Source organism: Perca fluviatilis, chromosome 24 (assembly GCF_010015445.1).
Source record: "Perca fluviatilis chromosome 24, GENO_Pfluv_1.0, whole genome shotgun sequence".
NCBI lineage: Eukaryota > Metazoa > Chordata > Actinopteri > Perciformes > Percidae > Perca > Perca fluviatilis.
This window is the reverse complement of record NC_053135.1, coordinates 21,728,410-21,740,790: the sequence shown is the minus strand read 5'-3', so window position 1 is coordinate 21,740,790 and position 12,381 is coordinate 21,728,410. Positions and strand designations below refer to the sequence as shown.

Below are 12,381 nucleotides of genomic sequence, written 5' to 3'. Positions count from 1 at the left end.
CACACACACACACACAGACACACACACACACACACGCCAAGAGGGGAAAAAAAAGTTGCGGGCCTGATGGTGGAAAACCAGTCACCAAGTCCTCTTGAGCAGGGAAGCACGCTGTCGTCCTCTCCCGGTCCAAAATCAGCATCCTCCGAATCAACAACTCTCCAGACTAGCTATAGCTCCAACTATAGCTAGTCTGTTAGCTCCAACTTTAGCTAGTCTGTTAGCTCCAACTTTAGCTAGTCTGTTAGCTCCAACTTTAGCTAGTCCGTTAGCTCCAACTTTAGCTAGTCCGTTAGCTCCAACTTTAGCTAGTCCGTTAGCTCCAACTTTAGCTAGTCCGTTAGCTCCAACTTTAGCTAGTCCGTTAGCTCCAACTTTAGCTAGTCCGTTAGCTCCAACTTTAGCTAGTCCGTTAGCTCCAACTTTAGCTAGTCCGTTAGCTGCTAGTGTCTCTCGATGTTTCTCAGTGTTTTTTCCTCTTCTCGATTTGTGATTCTCTCCACTCTCCCGTGTCTCCGCTCAGCCGTTTTGTGTGTGTGTGTGTGTGTGTGAGAGAAACGGGTTAGGCGACTGAGAATGTTATTTTTTTTCATTTGAATGTTTATGCCGCGGCTGGAAAATTAACGAGCGTCATCATTGCGTTATAATCGATTATGGTCGGCCACTGCTTCGATGCAGCATCGTCAATGTCCAAATCCAGATGCATCGATTTATTAATTTCAACACCTCTACTATACAGTGTTTACTAAAATACTCCACAGTACCAATGTTTTAAAGAAAAATGCCATTTGCAAAAAAGAAACATAATGTGACATAAATAATCTGCTAGTATGTATAGAGCATGTATGAGGAGGGATAAGGTTATGTAGGCTAGCATCGATACCGCTCAAATAAATCAGCTGTTGGATCACATCAGTTTACGGATTCTTTTACCAACTCCTACATTAGGCCAATGAGGTGGGACCAGGAAAGAACTTGCTTGGTCAATTAATGTCCACAATCTTTCTGTATTTCAGTGTTGTAAACCATTTATTTTCCTGACGGCCATCTCACTGTAGCACAAGCAATACAGTCCATTTCATTTCTGGTTTAGTTCCATTAATTTTCTTTTGCACACAAATCAAACCTGACATGGTGAAAAGCTGTATGCTTTTCCCCCTAGCCACACACCTGTGTATCCCTAGCTGTTAATGACCTGTATGCCTTCCCAAAGGCAATGCTCCACCCATGCTCAAACGTAAAACTGCAGATTAATTGGCATCACCAACATGGTATATAAACAAAACAAAGTTCTATAATGGCTCCAATATCAGTTGTTTGGATCACATCAGCTGTTTGGATCACATCAGCTGTTTGATCACATCAGCTGTTTGATCACATCAGCTGATTGGATCACATCAGCTGTGTCACTGACACTCAATAATGAAGTCCACGGACATAAAATAGGTAAATCCATCCATGAAAAAAATATTCTTTTCAGGAGATATTTTAGTTATAACCACATTAAATTAGCCAAGCAGTTTGGTGTTTATATGTGCGGTAGTTAATACGTTTTGGAAAATTCCACGATCTCTACCGTTACAAAGCTAATGTTAGCTTAAGATGACTGGCTGACTAATGTTTAACAGGGAGGGACTACAAATCATCTCTTTTGCTTTTCTTTTTTTTGACAGTGAATTGCCCGATAATGTGAATACAGTTTGCTTATAACTTTTATTTAGTTGGTAACCGTTGTTGTATAATCGCTTTATTACAAAAGATTGTTTGATTTAATGTCATATGATCACTTCAGTCATGCTTAGGAACCTCGGGCCCAGCGTCTCGGTCCTAGCCGCATCACTGTCGTGCCAATAATGACGTTAAATCAAACCCTATACCCTAAGTATAAACTATGGCTGGGATTGAGAACCTATTTTATATTTTTTAAATCTCATGTGAATTTGAATACTGGATGTCTTTTTACTCCTCATATAGTCAAAATGAGTTATCATGTTTCCAACTTGTTTAGAAAATGTATTTTATATTCTCTGTCACCAAAAGTCCAGACTTAACGTTGAAACACAATTATCTGTCTTCTTCATTACCGCCCCTCCTACAAAGCTCTGTAAGTGGGCTTTATTCATCGATAAATACTCTATCTTTCAACAGGAGATAAATATAAATAACTTGTTTCCTTCCTGTTGTCTCTCCAGACTGAGTGGCTGTAATCTGTCAGAGAGAAGCTGTGAAGCTCTGTCCTCAGTTCTCAGCTCCCAGTCCTCTAGTCTGAGAGAGCTGGACCTGAGTAACAACAACCTGCAGGATTCAGGAGGGAAGCTGATCTCTGATGGACTAAAGAGTCCACACTGCACACTGGAGACTCTCAGGTCAGGTCAATAATCTTTGAAAACACAGTATTGAAAAATACTTTGGAAACATTAAAAAAGTGAATGTTTTCAAAGTAATTTATTCTGATTTAGAATCACTTCATAAAGAATGAAATTTATATATATATATATATATATATATATATATATATATATATATATATATATATATATATATATATGTCGGGACTGCGTTGCTATTAAGATTAAATTAATTACAGACTTTAATGTTAATTAATTACACAAAAAAATAATTTTTATATCTTTTTTTTTTTTTTTTTTTTTTTGGACCGATTCTACTGGAGCACCAACTAGCGACAATGACTTCAGACAACAACAAACCACAGTGAACATGAACGAAGAAGCTGACGAGACCGCTTTGGTTGGCCCCGCGGATGGGACATTTTGTTATAAAAAACGAACGGATCGAAGCGTCGATAAGAGAGCATGGTTGTGTGCAAGCTATGCAACAAGGAATTCGCACATCACCGGAGCACATCGAGCCATTTAGCAGCTAACGTGGACGTTAGCCCAACTCCGAGTACAAGGATCCACACACCCGACCTACACTCCACCAGATGACTGGTTTAAGGACCAGGGTAACTAAGTCTGAATGGACTTGAAAGTATTGTGTTTTACTAAAGAAGGTCTACCTACCTATAGGCTACCTGAATTTTTGAAATGTACTATATTTCTAAATATGCTATTGCTACACTTAATGGCAAAAATCTGCTGGACTTGGTTGAACAAAAATAAACAATATTTTGTTGCTTAAGCTTATGTATTCAGTCATTCAATGGTATACTAAAAATCCATGTGAAAATAATTACTTCTCACTGTTCTCAGGTCAAATATTTATGCAATTAAAATGCGATTAATTTCGATTAATTAATTACAAAGCCTGTAATTAATTAGATTAATTTTTTTAATTGAGTCCCGGCCCTAATATATATATAGAGAGAGAGAGAGAGAGAGAGAGAGAGAGAGAGAGAGAGAAATCATTTGTATTTTAATATCAGTGACTTTGATTACTGGACGTTTGTTTATTCCTGATTATACAACAAGTAGATCCGACCAGACAATCTGATTGGTCTGATTGATTTTGATTTATATGGAGGGCTTAGTTTTTATGAATGGTTGGAAGAGGATGAGAAGTGATTCATTGGATGAAACAACATTTTTACAACACTCTATAGTTAATTTTTACTGGAATAGTTTGGATCTATCCATGAAAATATTTTTTTTCAGTAGATATCTTAGTTAAAACCAGATTAAGTTAGCCAAGCAGTTGGTGTTTATATGTGCAGTAGTTATTACGTTTTGGAAAATTCCACAGTCTCTACCGTTACAAAGCTAACGTTAGTCAGCTAGTCATTTTAAGCTAGCGTTTAACAGGGAGGGACTACAAATCGTCTCTGTTGCTGTTCTTTATTTTAAGAGTGAATTGCCTAACAATATGAATAAGATTTTGATTATAACTTTTATTTAGCTGGAAACCATTGTTGCATTATCGCTTTATTACATGAGAGGGTTTGATTTAATGTCATTATCACTTCAGTCATGCTTATGAACCTCGGCGCCTTCTATGGTTGGGCTGTAATACGGTATTACGGTATACCACGGGGGTCTAAAAATAGCAACGGTATCAGTTTCAATACCGTCATTAAACAAAATGCAACACACTTATATAGGAGACAAGGATTAAATATGAAATTGTGGTGACCCACAAGTAAGACAAAGAGACATTTATCAAGGTACTGTACCTTTAAGGGAGAGGTGTTATGATATACGAGATCTGGGGCTGAATTATGTCAAACAACGACGGAGGTGAAAATGTTGAACATTGCTGCGGTGGCGCCGGCTGCTGCTAGCGGCGCGGCTAATGTCGTCGCCATCTACGCGGCCGCCGGCCACCATCAAGTTACCGGACTTTTAGCAGCACAACCCACCTCCATGGTTTCAGCATCGAGGCCCAGTTCCAGCTGAGAGGAATATCATAGGACGTTACAAAGTATTTCCACGTTGTATCGGCCTTAGATACCTCAACAACAGCCAAGGCTATATGGCGCTGTTAGAGGCTCCTCCGGCTAAGTACGTCGCACTCAAAACATTCCTGTTGGAGCTCTTTGAGGGGTCGGAGCTGGAGAACGCAGAGCGCCTGCTGTCCCTGAACGGCCTTGGCGACAGCAAGCCGTCCGAGTTAATGGTGAAAATGCTGGCTGTGCTGGGCGCGGCGATCCCTCATTCCTCTTCGCCCACATTTTCTTGCGGCACCTTCCAGCACCTGTGCGCACCGCACTGGCCCGCTCCCCCTCTCTTCTTCCAGAGACTATCGGCGCTGGCTGTGGAGGCAGACGGGATTTTCCTCTGCCGGCAGCAGTTTGTCCACGCTTCTGCCCCCCCCCAGCCCACGTCTGCCCCGCTTGCACTCCACAAAATATAATGTATGTAATTATGTGTGGTTGTCATTGCGTTACAGTGGAGGAGAAAGTCGTTTTTTGTAAGTTGTTGTTATGTTATTATTGTTTCAGTGTTAGTGTTTGATATTAAGTTTCTGAACGGTGCACAAGCCAACAGTTTGATGCGCTGTCTGAGCCTTACGTCATAATTTTTAATTAGTCATGGTAATACCGTATACCGCGGTAAAATAGGGAGGAGGTTTGACGGTATGAAAATCTGGATACCGCCCAACACTGTCGTGCCAAAGGCAGCCCGGTGGCTCAGTGGTTAGCACTTCTGCACTACAGCAAGAAAGGTTCTGGGTTCAAATCCAGGTCATTCCGGGCCTTTCTGTGTGGAGTTTGCATGTTCTCCCCGTGTTTGTGTGGGTTTCCTCCAGGTGCTCCGGTTTCCTCCCACCATAAAGACATGCATGCTAGATTACTAGGACTACAGTTGAAAATTAGTCGACTGGCTAACATTGGCGCATTTAGAGAAATGTTGATTAATGTGCATTGTCCTAATCTAAATAAATCTTAAATAATGATGTTAAATCAAACCCTCTTGTGTAATATTGTTTAATTCAGTCATGATTAATTATCATGTTTCCAACTTGTTTAGAATAGAGCAGCAGATATTTAAACATGCCGAGAAGGGATTTCATACACACAGTCATTATTTGTCTTCTTATGTGATATTTCTCTAAACTTCAAACTTTATCAAATGTAAACCACCCTTTTCATGTCAGGATTTAAAATATAACAATTTGGAAATCTTTGTTTCCAAAGCATTTTGTTCTTCTTTATAATATGTCGTAAAGCTGAAGTATGAACTATGGCTGAGATTGAGAACCTAATTTTTTTTCATCTTATGTGAATTTGAATTCTGGATATCTTTTTACTCCTCATTCAGTCAAAATTAGTTGTCATGTTTCCAACTTTTTTAGAAAATCGATTGTTTTTATTCTCTATCACCAAAAGTCCAGACTTAACATTTCAACCCAAATGTTATCTGTCTTCTTCATTACTGTCCCTCCAACAAAGCTCTGTAAGTGGGATTTATTCATCAATAAATACTCTATCTTTCAACAGGAGATAAATATAAATAACTTGTTTCCTTCCTGTTCTCTCTCCAGACTGAGTGGCTGTGACCTGTCAGAGAGAAGCTGTGAAGCTCTGTCCTCAGTTCTCAGCTCCCAGTCCTCTAGTCTGAAAGAGCTGGACCTGAGTAACACCAACCTGCAGGATTCAGGAGGGAAGCTGATCTCTGTTGGACTGAAGAGTCCACACTGCAAACTGGAGACTCTCAGGTCAGGTCAATAATCTTTGAAAACACAGTATTGAAAAATACTTTGGAAACATTCAAAAAAAGTGAATGTTTTCAAAGTAATTTATTCTGATTTAGAATCACTTCATAAAGAATAAAATATGAACTGTGGCTGAGATCCAGAAACAATTTGTATTTTAATATCCAGTGACTTTGATTACTGGACGTTTGTTTATTCCTGATTATACAACAAGTAGATCCGACCAGACAATCTGATTGGTCGACTAGACATTTAGAACATACTCAAATCAGCACAACAGCACACAGAGCCATTTGAGCACACCTGGGGCATCACATAAAATATTACTCTGCCATTTCCATGGCAACATTGTAACTTCCAGGGCTGAATAAAAAAAAACAGTAATATCAGCCTACAATATTGATACAATGGATTGTTTTGTTAATTTTGATTTGTATGGAGGACTTAGTTTTAATGAATGGTTGGAAGAGGATGAGAAGTGATTCATTGGATGAAACAACATTTTCACAACACTCTATAGTTAACTCTTACTGGAATAGTTTGGATCACATCAGCTGTTTGGATCACATCAGCTGTTTGGATCACATCAACTGTTTGGATCAGATTAGCTGTTTGGATCACATCAGCTGTTTGGATCACATCAGCTGTTTGGATCACATCAGCTGTTCCACTGACATCAATAATGAACTTTGAGGACGTATAGTAGCTAAATCTATCCATGAAAATATTTTTTTCAGTAGATATCTTAGTTAAAACCAGATTAAGTTAGCCAAGCAGTTGGTGTTTATATGTGCTGTAGTTATTACGTTTTGGAAAATTCCACCATCTCTACCGATACAAAGCTAACGTTAGCTTAAAATGACTGGCTGACTAATGTTAAACAGGGAGAGACTACAAATCGTCTCTGTTGCTGTTCTTTATTTTAAAAGTGAATTGCCAAACAATATGAATACAGTTTGATTATAACTTTTATTTAGTTGGAAATCATTGTTTTATAATCGCTTCATTACATGAGAGGGTTTGATTTAATGTTATATTATCACTTCAGTCATGCTTACGAACCTCGGCGCCTTCTCCTCGGTCCTAGGTACATCACTGTCGTGCCAAAGGCAGCGCGGTGGCTCAGTGGTTAGCACTTCTGCACCACAGCAAGAAAGGTTTTGGGTTCAAATCCAGGTCATTCCGGGCCTTTCTGTGTGGAGTTTGCATGTTCTCACCGTGTTTGTGTGGGTTTCCTCCGGGTGCTCCGGTTTCCTCCCACCATAAAGACATGCATGCTAGATAACTAGGACTACAGTTGAAAATTAGCTGACAGGCTAACATTGGTGCATTTACAGAAATGTTGATTAATGTGCATTGTCCTAATCTAAATAAATCTTAAATAATGATGTTAAATCAAACCCTCTTGTGTAATATTGTTTAATTCAGTCATGATTAATTATCATGTTTCCAACTTGTTTAGAATAGATCAGCAGATATTTAAACATGCCGAGAAGGGATTTCATACACACAGTCATTATTTGTCTTCTTATGTGATATTTCTCTAAACTTCAAACTTTATCAAATGTAAAACACCCTTTTTATGTCAGGTTTTAAAATGTAACAATTTGGAAATCTTTGTTTCCAAAGCATTTTGTTCTTCTTTATAATATGTCGTAAAGCTGAAGTATGAACTATGGCTGAGATTGAGAACCTAATTTTTTTTTTTCTTCATCTTATGTGAATTTGAATACTGGATGTCTTTTTACTCCTCATTCAGTCAAAATTAGTTGTCATGTTTCCAACTTTTTTAGAAAATCGATTGTTTTTATTCTCTATCACCAAAAGTCCAGACTTATAATTTCAACCTAAATGTTGTCTGTCTTCTTCATTACCGTCCCTCCAACAAAGCTCTTTAAGTGGGGATACTCTGCTATCTTTCAACAGGAGTTAAATATGAATAACTTGTTTCCTTCCTGTTGTCTCTCCAGACTGAGTGGCTGTAATCTGTCAGAGAGAAGCTGTGAAGCTCTGTCCTCAGTTCTCAGCTCCCAGTCCTCTAGTCTGAGAGAGCTGGACCTGAGTAACAATAACCTGCAGGATTCAGGAGGGAAGCTGATCTCTGTTGGCCTGAAGATTCCACACTGCACACTAGAGACTCTCAGGTCAGGATTCATTAACACATTCAACTGATGAACATTTAAAATCTGATTAGCTTTAGTTGATAAAACAGCTGACATCTAGCTTTGTGTCTGCTGATCTGATGAACTTTGGCAGTAGTTATTAGACTCAGAGTTACTTTCCATGAGGATTTTTCATTGTTTACTTTTGTTTTTAAATAATTAAATACCACAGATGATTTTAAAGATGTATTCTAAATCTGGACCAAAATGTACCTGGACAACAAACAAACGTAAAATAAACACATGGCTCCACATGTTGACAGGGGGTTCCTGTGTGTTGGTCTGTGTATTTGCAGTCTGTCAGGCTGTCTGATCTCAGAGGAAGGCTGTTCTTCTCTGGTCTCAGCTCTGAGCTCCAACCCCTCCCATCCAAGAGAGTTGGACCTGAGCTACAATCATCCAGGAGACTCAGGAGTGAAGCTACTCTCAGCGGGACTGAAGGATCCTCTCTGGAGACTGGACACTCTCAGGTACAAACACTGATGAACATCTCTAGGAACTAACATGATAACTCCCATTTGTTAATAATTGATGTAGTTTGGACACATCTCCTTATGTTGAAGGAACTGTCCGTGGTTTTTCCTCTTTTCCGGGATCAAATCTGTTTCAACTTGACAGAGAAAGGTCCAGGACATCTTTAGCCTAGCTTAGCTCAAAGCAATGTGCTTTCTACACTGTGAGAAGAGTGTGTGGATGAAGCATTAATCTACTCTTTCGGCAGACTAGTTAGCAAGCTGTTTAAAATGTCAGTTGCCGGTGCTGCGTGGCTCATGTGATAAAACATAGACGTACACTGATGCCTGGACCAATTATTGTACAAAATTCCTCTTTTGCTGGGAGAGTACCGACTCTAAGTTCAAAAAGTCCCTCAAAACGCTCTTTCCTAGTTCCAGCGGTGCAAACACAATATATATGTGTGTGAGAGTGATGTAATGTAGATGTTTCTCTACAGAGAAAGGTCCAGTGTTGCACCAAATGCTTGCTCTTGGGATAGTTGTTGGGTCTCTGTAAATGATACTGTGGCATCCTGTTTGCACATTTCTTTCTATGTAACACTCATCTAATGATAACAATGTGTAAATGCACACATAGTCTGTTCTGCTCTCTGCTATGTTCAGTTATATTGTCCTCATTATTTGACCCACAAGCCATCCACTATTAATCAGAATATTAATTGTTATGACTTGATCTGTAGATCAGAGGTGGGCCTTCAGGGCCAGCAAGGCCTTCTCTGCTGGCCAAGAGATTGTCACAATCAGAAAATTATGTTTTTATAATTAAAGGCCTATATATTCATTTCTAAAATAAACACATATATATGTATCTCAATTCCATATGTATTTCATAAATAACATACACTGCAAGTTTGTTTACATTTTTAGATGTGAAGTTAATGAAAGAAAGGTGGATGTACTTTTTCTTCACACGATGAGCAGCTTTTGGTACGTTTAATGGATTTTTCAGCAGTTTAGTGAAATTATTTTATATCTATTACTGCTTGCTTTAGGTGTTAAAGATTTGAGCAGTGTCAGTGGCCGCTGTGCCTTTGTGTGTTAAGCCTCCGCTGCTTGGCTGGAATTTGTGGGGAGGCCTGTTGATCTCTGATTGTGTTATTTGTGTTTTTGATTTCTTTGTGGTCACCGTATGAGTAAATATGTTGTTGTGGGTTTGTTTTGGTTTCTTTGGTAATTCCTTTAATTTTGACTATATTTGATCCAGAATCCTGTCATACTGCGTGAAAAAGATGTCTTCAATCAGCGTGTGTTCATGTCTCTGCAGTAGTGTATTAGGTGTCTCTAGGTGTTAAATCACGTTATTCCACACGGTAATGTCCTAGTGTCATGGTGAGGTTATTCAAAGGTGATTTAATAACTGGAGGATAGTACTGAAGGCCCAGGTGTAAAATACATGGCCCTCCACTGCCATAGATAAACTCTCTCTCTTTCCCTTTCCCTCTCTTTCCCTCTCTTTCCCTCTCTTTCCCTCCCTATCTGTCTGAGCGAATGCATGAATGTTGGTACGGAATGAGTCTAAGGAGCGTGTGACTTTCTATCTTTGTTTGATTGTTTCTGTTTATTTGGGGTTTGAATGTGTTCATTTAGTTGTGTAGTTATTAGTTGGTGGTGGGTTTTGTTTGGGTAGTTTGGTTGTCAGCCAGGCATCAGGCCTGTTGTTGCCCCTGTGAAGATGAAGAAGTTCCTGCAGGACACTAAAGGCCGTTTTATGGTCGTGCCTAAAATCGACGGCGTAGCAGACGTGCACCTCTCGAAAAACGTAACTACACGTCGCACATCGCTTGGCCGTGGCTTGGTAGCGTAGGGCTGCACGATTATGGCCAAAATAATAATCACGATTATTTTGATCAATATTGAGATCACGATTAATAATCATGATTATTTGTTGATTTTAACCACAAAAAAATATTGTCACATATAGGCTAATTATGTTATGAGTGAAACTACAGTTGAACCCAGGTGCAGACGATAACGCAGAGTCAGATGAAAGTTTAACAGGTTTATTAGCAAATGTCCAAGTTCATGAATGCAACAGGGGAAAAAAAAAGTTCCAGATCCAGGTTACAGAGCAGGAGTGGTACCGTAATGTCCAAGTGTCCGTCCCAATAGTCCAGAGATCCAGTGAGAGAGCAGAAATGGTGGATGGCAGGAGCGGAGTGGCAGCAGGAGTCAGGTTCCAAGAACTGTGGCAAAAGAGAACAAATCAGGGAAAGCAAAAACACAAGAGCAAAAACAGTCAGCAGCAAGACTAATGTGTTGTCTTGACTAGGGATGGGCGTATCGATCCTCTGGTATCGATAGATCGATATACTCACGCTACTTATTTGGCATTGATTTCCTTAAAAAAGTGTCGATATAAACAAAACAATTATATTTGGGGGTGTATGCATCACTTTCAGCTGTTTTAGATTACTTACTTAAATGACTATGTGCCGTGCCCCACTGTACCTTGCCCGTTGCGGCGCGGCCCATATCACGTGACAGGAGACGAGCAAGCGTGACCAACGTACGCGACCCAATCGTCGCGACACAGCCAAGTTCATTTTCTCAGGGAACAACTGTCTTTCTTATGCAGGTTTATAGGATAAGGAAATCCTAGTTTATTCTGATCTTTATGACCTCTTGTTTTTGCTTCAGTGAAGTGTTACATGTTTACTTCTACAAAGAGGTTCAAAACATAACATTGTTATGATGTATACGTTTTTTTTTCTTCCTTTTAGCTTTTTCTACCAAGATTAGTATTTTTTCTTTTTTTGAGAAATAAGAAAAGTGAAAATGTGTATGTTTTTGTTCATATTTAATTTATTTCATTCATATTTATGTTATTTACTTTAATTTAAATTTTAATATGTATTGACCATAATACATTTTGTATAAATGGTCTGTATTTGTCTTGTGATTTGTCTTAAATGTAATAATATTTTTACTGACAATAATTGCCAATAAGAAATTAACGGTATCGTTATCGATGAAAATGCAAGAAAACGTATCGGTATCGTATCGAATCCTAATAGTGCGGTATCGCCCATCCCTAGTCTTGACTATGATCCAACGAGGAGTGGTAGGTTGACCAGGTATTTGTAGCAGAGGTGATTAGTGTTGATGTGCTGCAGCTGGAACTTTTTATGTAATGAATAGAATATATTAAATATTTACTTTTTAAATTAAAGTATGGGGGGAAAACAAATCACTTTTCCAGTGATATTGATGCATCTGTACTTGGAATTGTTGTCATCAGGAGGAGGAAATAAACTTTCTCATGTCTTTCTGATCTTCTTTATCACTATATTTCTCAATTAGTCTCTCTTCTTATCCCACTAATGTGCCGAGATTAGCTGTAAAACATGCCCTGAGATAACTGAGCATTTGATACAAGCTTTGTGTTTCGGTTTTACGAGTGCCCCCCCCCCCCCTCCCTACCCCCCTACCCCCCCCCTGTGTACATGACAAATCATCAGACAAATCATCCGCCCATCTCTATTAGCAACTAATTTCTCTTAATAACAACTACTAATGTTAACTAGCTAGCCAGCAATACAGTCCCTTAACTCAAGTGTTACAACCTATATACTGTCTATGGTTACAACAGCAGA

The 12,381-nt window shown here is 39.0% G+C and overlaps 1 pseudogene; it reads left to right on the top strand.

Annotated features, from left to right (window-relative positions):
• The window catches only part of LOC120554646, an 89,529-nt pseudogene that overhangs the window by 74,897 nt on the left and 2,251 nt on the right, over positions 1-12,381 (top strand).